Raw genomic sequence first — 8,040 nt, 5'->3', positions numbered from 1 at the left:
CTGTGTCTAGGCAAGGGCCTTTGTAGTTATCCTTGACTACATCCAAACAGCTGGACCCCTGCGGTCCGAAGTCTTGTTCTCCCGACAACAATCCGGAACCGTTCCACGACTGGGGAAGGTCCGGAGACGCCACGTGTCCTGGGAGAGGCAGTCACTCAAACGCAAGCAGCTGGGGCTCCGGACCTCCTGAGGAGTCCGGACCCCCGCGGAGTCCCGGACCCCTCATGGGGTCCTGGACCACCTGTATAGTGACCGGACCCCTCTCTGAGGGAAGAAGTCGACGCCCTGCCTCGGGGCGGTCCGGAGCCGACACGTGTCTACAGGGACAAGGCCGCTTGGTCTTCGTACTAAGCCTCACCCACCGCTGCATTCATTGTGGTAGGTGAGCGTCCGCATTGATGCAGCAGAAGCCGAGGCGATTCCTTGACCAGGGGGCTATTGATCGCGTATTACCAAGACGCGTAGTGGAGCCGCTGGCGCCGCCCACTCCGCGCCTGCCAGTCTGCCATGACAGAAGGATGTGACTGCTCGGCTTCACCCATTATGACGCCTATATAATAGCCTCAGCAGGCCACGCCGTAAGCTATGTTACTCCAACGGGCACCTAGCTGACGGGACAAGAGAAGACCCCCCTGAGTCAGAAGGGCAACAGTGTGCGGAAGCATATCGGAGGAAAGATTCGCAACTACTGTAGTCGTTTGAGTACTCTGCGCAGTATGCTGCACAGTCACGTTGGGCCCACCTGTCGGGGCCCAACATTCAATGTATCCGCTCCCCCCTTTGGTCTATAAAAGGAAGGGGCGCCGCTAGAAAACCTCAGGCTGGGTGAGAGCCAAGGCCAGCAGAGGATAGGTTCATTCACACCACCAAGAACAATACATCTCCCAGTGGACGTAGGGTATTACGCTCCAGGGCGGCCCGAACCACTCTAAATCATGTGTTCTTGAGTCCCTCTCGCAGCGTAGATTCAGCCCCATCGCCTAGTGCTTCCCCGAGTACTCCCTCACTGGGAATAGGCGGGTGCGCTCCGTCACCCGGCTGTGGGTACCCCTAGAAACCCCACGACAGAATACAAGTTGATGCCCTCTCTCCCTCTCACATTGCCTATTAATAGAGCTATTAGATTATCTCCAACAGCTCACCCATTCGGTGACCCAAACCCAAAATGGGTCACCCACAATACTTTTGCCTACTGAAAATGGACTCCAACGGACGACCCAAACTGGCCACCCATTTTGCGTATCAGCCGAGCGGGGACGCAAAAATGAGTCTCTCTCTCCACGACGCAAACCGCCTCCGTCCTTCTCTCTCCAGCGCGGCACCCCGACCTCCATCCCCGCCGCCGGCACCCGTCGCTGCACCCGGCGGGGCACGGCCGGCACGCGAGGTGGGACCACAGCGGGGGCAGCCGGTGAGGTGGGGAGCAGCCGGAGGTGGGCCCAAGATGAGGCGGCCGGCGCGGCAACCCCGTGGCAAGGCAGCGCGACGGGGAGGCAGCACAGTGGGCGGCGGGCCGCGGCCGGGCGAGGAGCAGCGGGCGGGGGTCGGCGAGGAGCAGCGACCGGTGGCCGGGCGACGACGCCGTACGAGACCTGCTTGGCCTCGTCGTCGACCTCGGACATCTTGCGGCCAATGAACCTCTTGACGGAGAAGAAGGTGTTCTCGGGGTTGACGACGGCCTGGCGCTTGGCGATCTGGCCGACGAGGCGCTCCCGGTCTTGGTGTAGGCGACGACGGAGGGCGTGGTGTGCGCGCCCTCGGCGTTGGTGACGACGGTGGGCTTGCCGCCCTCCATGGCGGTGACGGCGAAGTTGGTGGTGCCAAGGTCGATCCCCACCATGGAGCGGCGCGGCGCTGCGGGGAGCGACGGGGAGCTGCCGGCGAATGCGACGCGAGCTCACGGCAAGGAGCGGCGGGCCGCGGCCGATGAGGAGCAGCACGGCAGGGAGCGACGGGAGCTGCCTGCGCAGCTTCGGGGTGGGGCCGGCGAGCGTGAGGTGAGCTCGCAGCAAGGAGCGGCCGGCCGCCGCCGGCGAGGAGCGGCACTTGGCTGGCAGCATCCGTTGGAGTTTTGGGTCCGCGCTGTTGGAGTTCAGATATTTTGGGTGCTCAATCTCTTTGCTGTGGGCGACCCAAAACATTGAATAGGTCTCCTATTTGAGTTCTGCTTGTTGGAGACAGTCTTACAAGGCCGCAGCCTGTTAGACGCATGCAAGCGCCTGGACCCAGTCCAGCCCATGGATCTTGGGGTTGGGCTTCCTGAGACGCGTTCCTGCTCGCGGCCCATCTTGGTCAACCGACGACGATGCAGCAGTGTTCTCGTTGCTAACATTCCCTCCACTTTGAGATGCCAGTTGTCCCCATACTGGCGCTTGAGAAAACTGTTGTTCGAGGAACTCGAGATCTTCCCAAGTGGCCAAAGATTCAGGTAGCAGGGACCACTTGATAAGTACCTGAGTAAGACGCTTCTGCAGCACACACTCCGGAACACTCCACTTGGCTCGGTCATCAGGAAGAGCAGAACAGACGACTTGATCAGTGTAACAGCTCGAAAATTCATATTAAAAAATCATTCAAATTCAAAACTTTTTTTTATCTAATTGCATAAATTCTTTCTTGAGCTCAACTCCTTGGACTCTAATTCATCTTCCGACTCCATCATCATATCTCGCACACACACTAGCCAAATGCAATCAGCTCCTTTATTTCTTAATCCCTCTTGCTTCTCTCCAACATGCTTACTCTCACACTTACACTATCCACACATGCAGCAGCACTTAATCACACACGCACATGCATCCCTGGTACGTACATGCAAGCATGGCATGCTAACAAAGCTTATCTCTATCCTCGCTCTCGCTGGCACGGCAGCAACATGCAAGCTCACGCTCGCCGCAGCGTCGTCCGGTCGTCGCCGGCACCTTTTGCTTCTTGGCCGCACCTGCCCGTCGCTCGCGACCACGCGCAGCACAGCGCGACCCCGACGCCCTCCCGCACGCGTCGCATCACCGCAGACCACCGCGCATCACGCTGCCGGCCACCAGCTCGCCGCTCCGCGCCAACAGCCCCGCGCACGCGTAGCTACAGCGTCGTCAAAACCCAGCGCCCTCGCCGGCCTTTGCCCGGCCTCGTCGCCAGCGCCGTCAAGCACAGCGCCGCGCCTGGCCACACTTGCTCGGCAGCTCCTCCAACCCCGGCCTATAAAAGGCGGTGCCGAGCTCTCCATTCCGGCCACCCAGTCCTCGGCTCCTCGCCACCGCTCGCAAGTCACCTCGCTCTCGCTCTGCTCTTACTGCTGCACTGTCCTCGCTCTCGAGCTCTTCCCTGTGAAGGTGAGACACCCTAACAGCTTCTCCATCAGCAGCTCCACCCACGCAATCTGTTGGAGTAATGGGCTTGGCCCATTTATTCTAAAGCATTAAAAGAATTTAAAGCCCACTATTAATGCTAGGGAATCAATGTTTAATTCCGTACCGGGAATTGAGGAGGATCTCAACCGACTTAAAAGGTGGACTTCTTGTACACCACTTGTGAAGCCGGTAAGAGGAGGACGGTGAACCACACGCGCGCGCGCGCTCGCTCGCCTCGCCGAGCCGGGCCGGGCCGTGGCCGTGGCCGAGGCGCGGCGCGGCGCGGCGCGGCGCGGCGCGGTGTGATGTGATGGCTATTTTGCCGTTGACAGCAATTAATCGTGCGATTAAACGTGCAATTAAATCTGTAATTAATGGCCATAACCGCATCACCTAAATGACTCTGATGGTGTCCAGGTTCAACGAACCTGAGCACCTGAGTCACTATATAAGGAGTGCCATTCCCCTCATCCATCCTGCACCAGAGCACTGAGGCAACTCGGCTCCTCTCTTCTCCCTCTCCAGTTGCAACAACTGAGTTCCCCAACGCTAATTTCTGCGCGCACAGAATTAGCGTGAGCAGGCCTCCGAAACCTTGCTCGCCTTGAGATCCTGCACGGGATAGGCGGGCAATCAGGTTTTTGGGTAACGCTTTAGCGTGACTGCTCAAAAATACTAAGGCTTTGCCCGATTGTACGACTACTTCCTGGTGGACGAGTCGAACGACTACGTCGACTACATTCTGATGGCCGAACGACTACGTCGACTACATCTTGGTGACCGTTCGTGGGACTGCACTGCGAACTTCTTCCTGCACCGATTTAGTTCGACTACTTCGACTGAGGCCAACCGAGTAGATGTCTACTCCAGTTGGTAACAGCGCAGCCAATGCCTCCGGCAACGGCCCCGCTTTAGGGTACTCCCTGAAACTTTGGTTATTTATATTGTTTATGCTTATATGTGTGATAAGTATAAACATGTTCACATGTTTTATTTTACTCCTTAAAGTCATAGAAATATTGCTAATTTATACATTTAATTTTGGAATTAAAATATACCGAAAATTGCCTAGATTTCTAACAATCCAAAAACCTGATTATGTTAATAGGCTTTCGGTATCTAGCTTTGCTGCATCAATCAAACCATCACCTTTTGATGGTTCAAATTACAAACGTTGGCAAGAGCGGCTTATACTGTGGTTAACACTATCGAGAGTGATCCATGTGAAAGAGGGTAAGCCTGAACAATTCTCTCCAGAGGAAGGGAGTGCGTTCGATGAGGCTGATATCCTCTTTCGAGGCTTGATCATTAGTGTTCTCGGTGATAACCTGGTGGATTCTTATATCCGGCTGCCAACTGGCAAAGCTTTGTGGGATGCTCTTGAGGCTCAATATGGAGTATCTGACGCCGGGAGTGAGTTGTATATCATGGAGCAGTTCCTTGAGTACAGGATGGTCGAAGACCGTTCTGTAGTGGAACAGGCTCATGAAATACATACTCTGGCAAAAGATCTCAAAAATTGCAGCAAAGAGTCCCCATGTGTGTTACCCAATAAGTTTGTGGCTGGAGGTATAATCTCTAAGCTGCCACCTTCTTGGAGGGACTTTGCTACTTCTCTAAAACATAAGAGACAGGAGTTCACAATAGATGGACTCATAGGGACTCTTGATGTTGAGGAGAAGGCGAGAGCAAAGGACATACGTGGGAAAGGAGTTGTTGGTGCTTCAAGTGTCAATCTTGTTCAGAAGAACAACTCCCATAAGAACAAGAAAAAGCCACCGCAGAACCAACCAAAGACTAAGAAGACAACCACTTTTAAGAAGAAGAAGAAGACGGGAGCTTGCTATGTGTGTGCCAGTACGGATCACTTTGCTGCAAAGTGTCCGAACCGCAAAGGCAACGACTCCGCCAACATGGTTATTAGCGAGCCTGGAGGAACTTCGGGGTACGGTAATTTATTACCTACTGTTCTTTCAGTCTTTGGTTCACCCGAGTGGTGGGTTGACACTGGTGCTAATATTCATGTTTGTGCTGATGCTTCTTTGTTCTCTTCTTACCAGACCGGCGGGACTTCCTCCTTGCTGATGGGGAACGGATCACATGCGCGTGTTATTGGTGTTGGTACGGTAAATCTGAAGTTTACTTCGGGGAAGACCGTGCAGCTGAAGAACGTGCAGCATGTCCCCACCATCAAGAAGAATTTAGTCAGCGGCTCTCTACTGTGTAGAGATGGTTTCAAATTAGTCTTTGAGTCCAATAAATGTATCTTGTCTAAGTTTGGTACTTTTGTTGGAAAAGGTTATGAAAGCGGAGGTTTGTTCCGTCTTTCTTTGTCAGATGTTTGTAATAAAATTGCATACAATGTTATTAACGTTGATGAAACAAATGTTTGGCATTCGAGGCTTTGTCACGTTAATTTTGGTTGTATGATGCGCTTAGCTAATTTGAGCTTAATTCCAAAGTTCACTTTTGTCAAAAATTCTAAGTGTCATGTATGTGTTGAATCAAAACAAACTCGTAAGCCTCATAAGACCGCGGAGGCAAGGAGCTTGGCACCCTTAGAATTAATTCATTCCGATTTGTGCGAAATGAATGGAGTGTTGACAAAAGGTGGTAAAAAATATTTCATGACTTTGATTGATGATAGTACTAGATTTTGTTACATCTATTTGTTGAAGTCAAAAGATGAAGCTTTACACTACTTTAAAATCTATAAAGCTGAAGTAGAAAACCAACTTGAGAGAAAGATCAAAAGAGTTAGGTCAGATCGTGGTGGCGAGTATTTCTCAAATTTATTTACTTTATTCTGCGAGGAACATGGTATTATTCATGAGAGGACGCCTCCCTATTCACCTCAGTCAAATGGGGTTGCCGAAAGAAAGAACCGCACTCTAACGGATTTGGTTAACGCCATGTTAGATACAGCGGGACTTTCCAAGGAATGGTGGGGTGAGGCTATATTGACTGCATGTCATGTCCTAAACCGTGTTCCTACAAAGAATAAAGAGATAACTCCTTTCGAGGAATGGGAGAAGAAAAGGCCAACACTGTCATACTTACGTACATGGGGTTGTTTGGCAAAAGTGAGTGTGCCAATAACCAAGAAACGTAAGCTTGGACCTAAAACTGTGGATTGTATCTTTCTAGGTTATGCTATTCACAGCGTTGGATATAGATTTTTAATAGTGAAATCTGGAGTACCTGACATGCATGTTGGTACTATAATGGAGTCCAGAGATGCTACATTTTTTGAAAACATTTTTCCCATGAGAGATGAAACAAGTTCATCTAGGCAAGAGTTCATCAAGGATGATGGCTCTGCTGAGCCGATAGAACACAATGAACATACACTTGTAGAAAATCCTGAGGAGGATAACAATGATGCTCCGAGAAAGAGCAAGAGACAAATGACTGTAAAGTCTTTTGGTGATGATTTCATTGTATATCTCATAGATGATACACCCAGAACCATTGAAGAGGCATATTCATCTCCTGATGCTGACTATTGGAAGGAAGCAGTAAGGAGTGAGATGGATTCTATTATGTCTAATGGAACCTGGGAGGTCGTTGAACGTCCTTATGGATGTAAACCGGTTGGATGCAAGTGGGTGTTCAAGAAAAAGCTTAGGCCAGATGGTACTATTGAAAAGTACAAGGCTAGGCTTGTGGCCAAGGGTTATACACAAAAAGAAGGAGAAGATTTCTTTGACACTTATTCACCAGTTGCCCGATTGACCACAATTCGAGTGTTACTTTCCTTGGCAGCCTCTTATGGTCTTCTCGTTCATCAGATGGACGTTAAGACGGCTTTCCTCAATGGAGAGTTAGAAGAGGAGATCTATATGGATCAGCCGGATGGGTTTGTATCAAAGGGTCAAGAAGGAATGGTTTGTAAGTTGTTAAAATCTTTATATGGTCTCAAGCAAGCGCCTAAGCAGTAGCATGAAAAGTTTGATAGAACTTTGACCTCTGCCGGCTTTGTTGTGAACGAAGCTGACAGATGTGTGTACTATCGCTATGGTGGGGCTGAAGGAGTGATTTTGTGCTTGTATGTGGATGACATACTGATCTTTGGCACTAGCCTTAATGTGATTAAGGAAGTCAAAGAGTTTTTATCTCAAAATTTTGAGATGAAGGATCTGGGAGAAGCTGATGTTATCCTTAATATAAAGCTGGTAAAAGAGATCAATGGTGGGGTGATTCTTACACAGTCTCACTATGTGGAGAAGGTGTTAAGTCGCTTTGGTTATAGCGACTATAAACCTGTCTCAACACCATATGATGCCAGTTTAATTCTTAGAAAGAACAAAAGGATAATGCGAGATCAGCTGAGATATTCTCAGATCATTGGTTCATTAATGTATTTAGCGAGCGCTACAAGACCTGACATCTCGTTTGCTGTAAGCAAACTGAGCCGGTTTGTTTCAAACCCGGGAGATGATCATTGGAAGGGTCTTGAAAGAGTAATGCGCTACCTGAAGGGGACAATGAACTATGGAATTCACTACACCGGGTACCCAAGGGTACTAGAAGGGTATAGTGATTCAAATTGGATTTCTGATGCTGATGAGATAAAGGCCACAAGTGGATATGTGTTTACACTTGGTGGTGGAGCTGTTTCCTGGAAGTCTTGCAAGCAGACCATCTTAACGAGGTCAACTATGGAAGCAGAACTCACAGCATTAGATAC

Source organism: Panicum virgatum, chromosome 9N (genome assembly GCF_016808335.1).
Source record: "Panicum virgatum strain AP13 chromosome 9N, P.virgatum_v5, whole genome shotgun sequence".
In the NCBI taxonomy this organism is placed as follows: Eukaryota; Viridiplantae; Streptophyta; class Magnoliopsida; order Poales; family Poaceae; genus Panicum; species Panicum virgatum.
The sequence above is the reverse complement of the archived record's forward strand: the minus strand, read 5'-3'. Positions refer to the sequence as shown.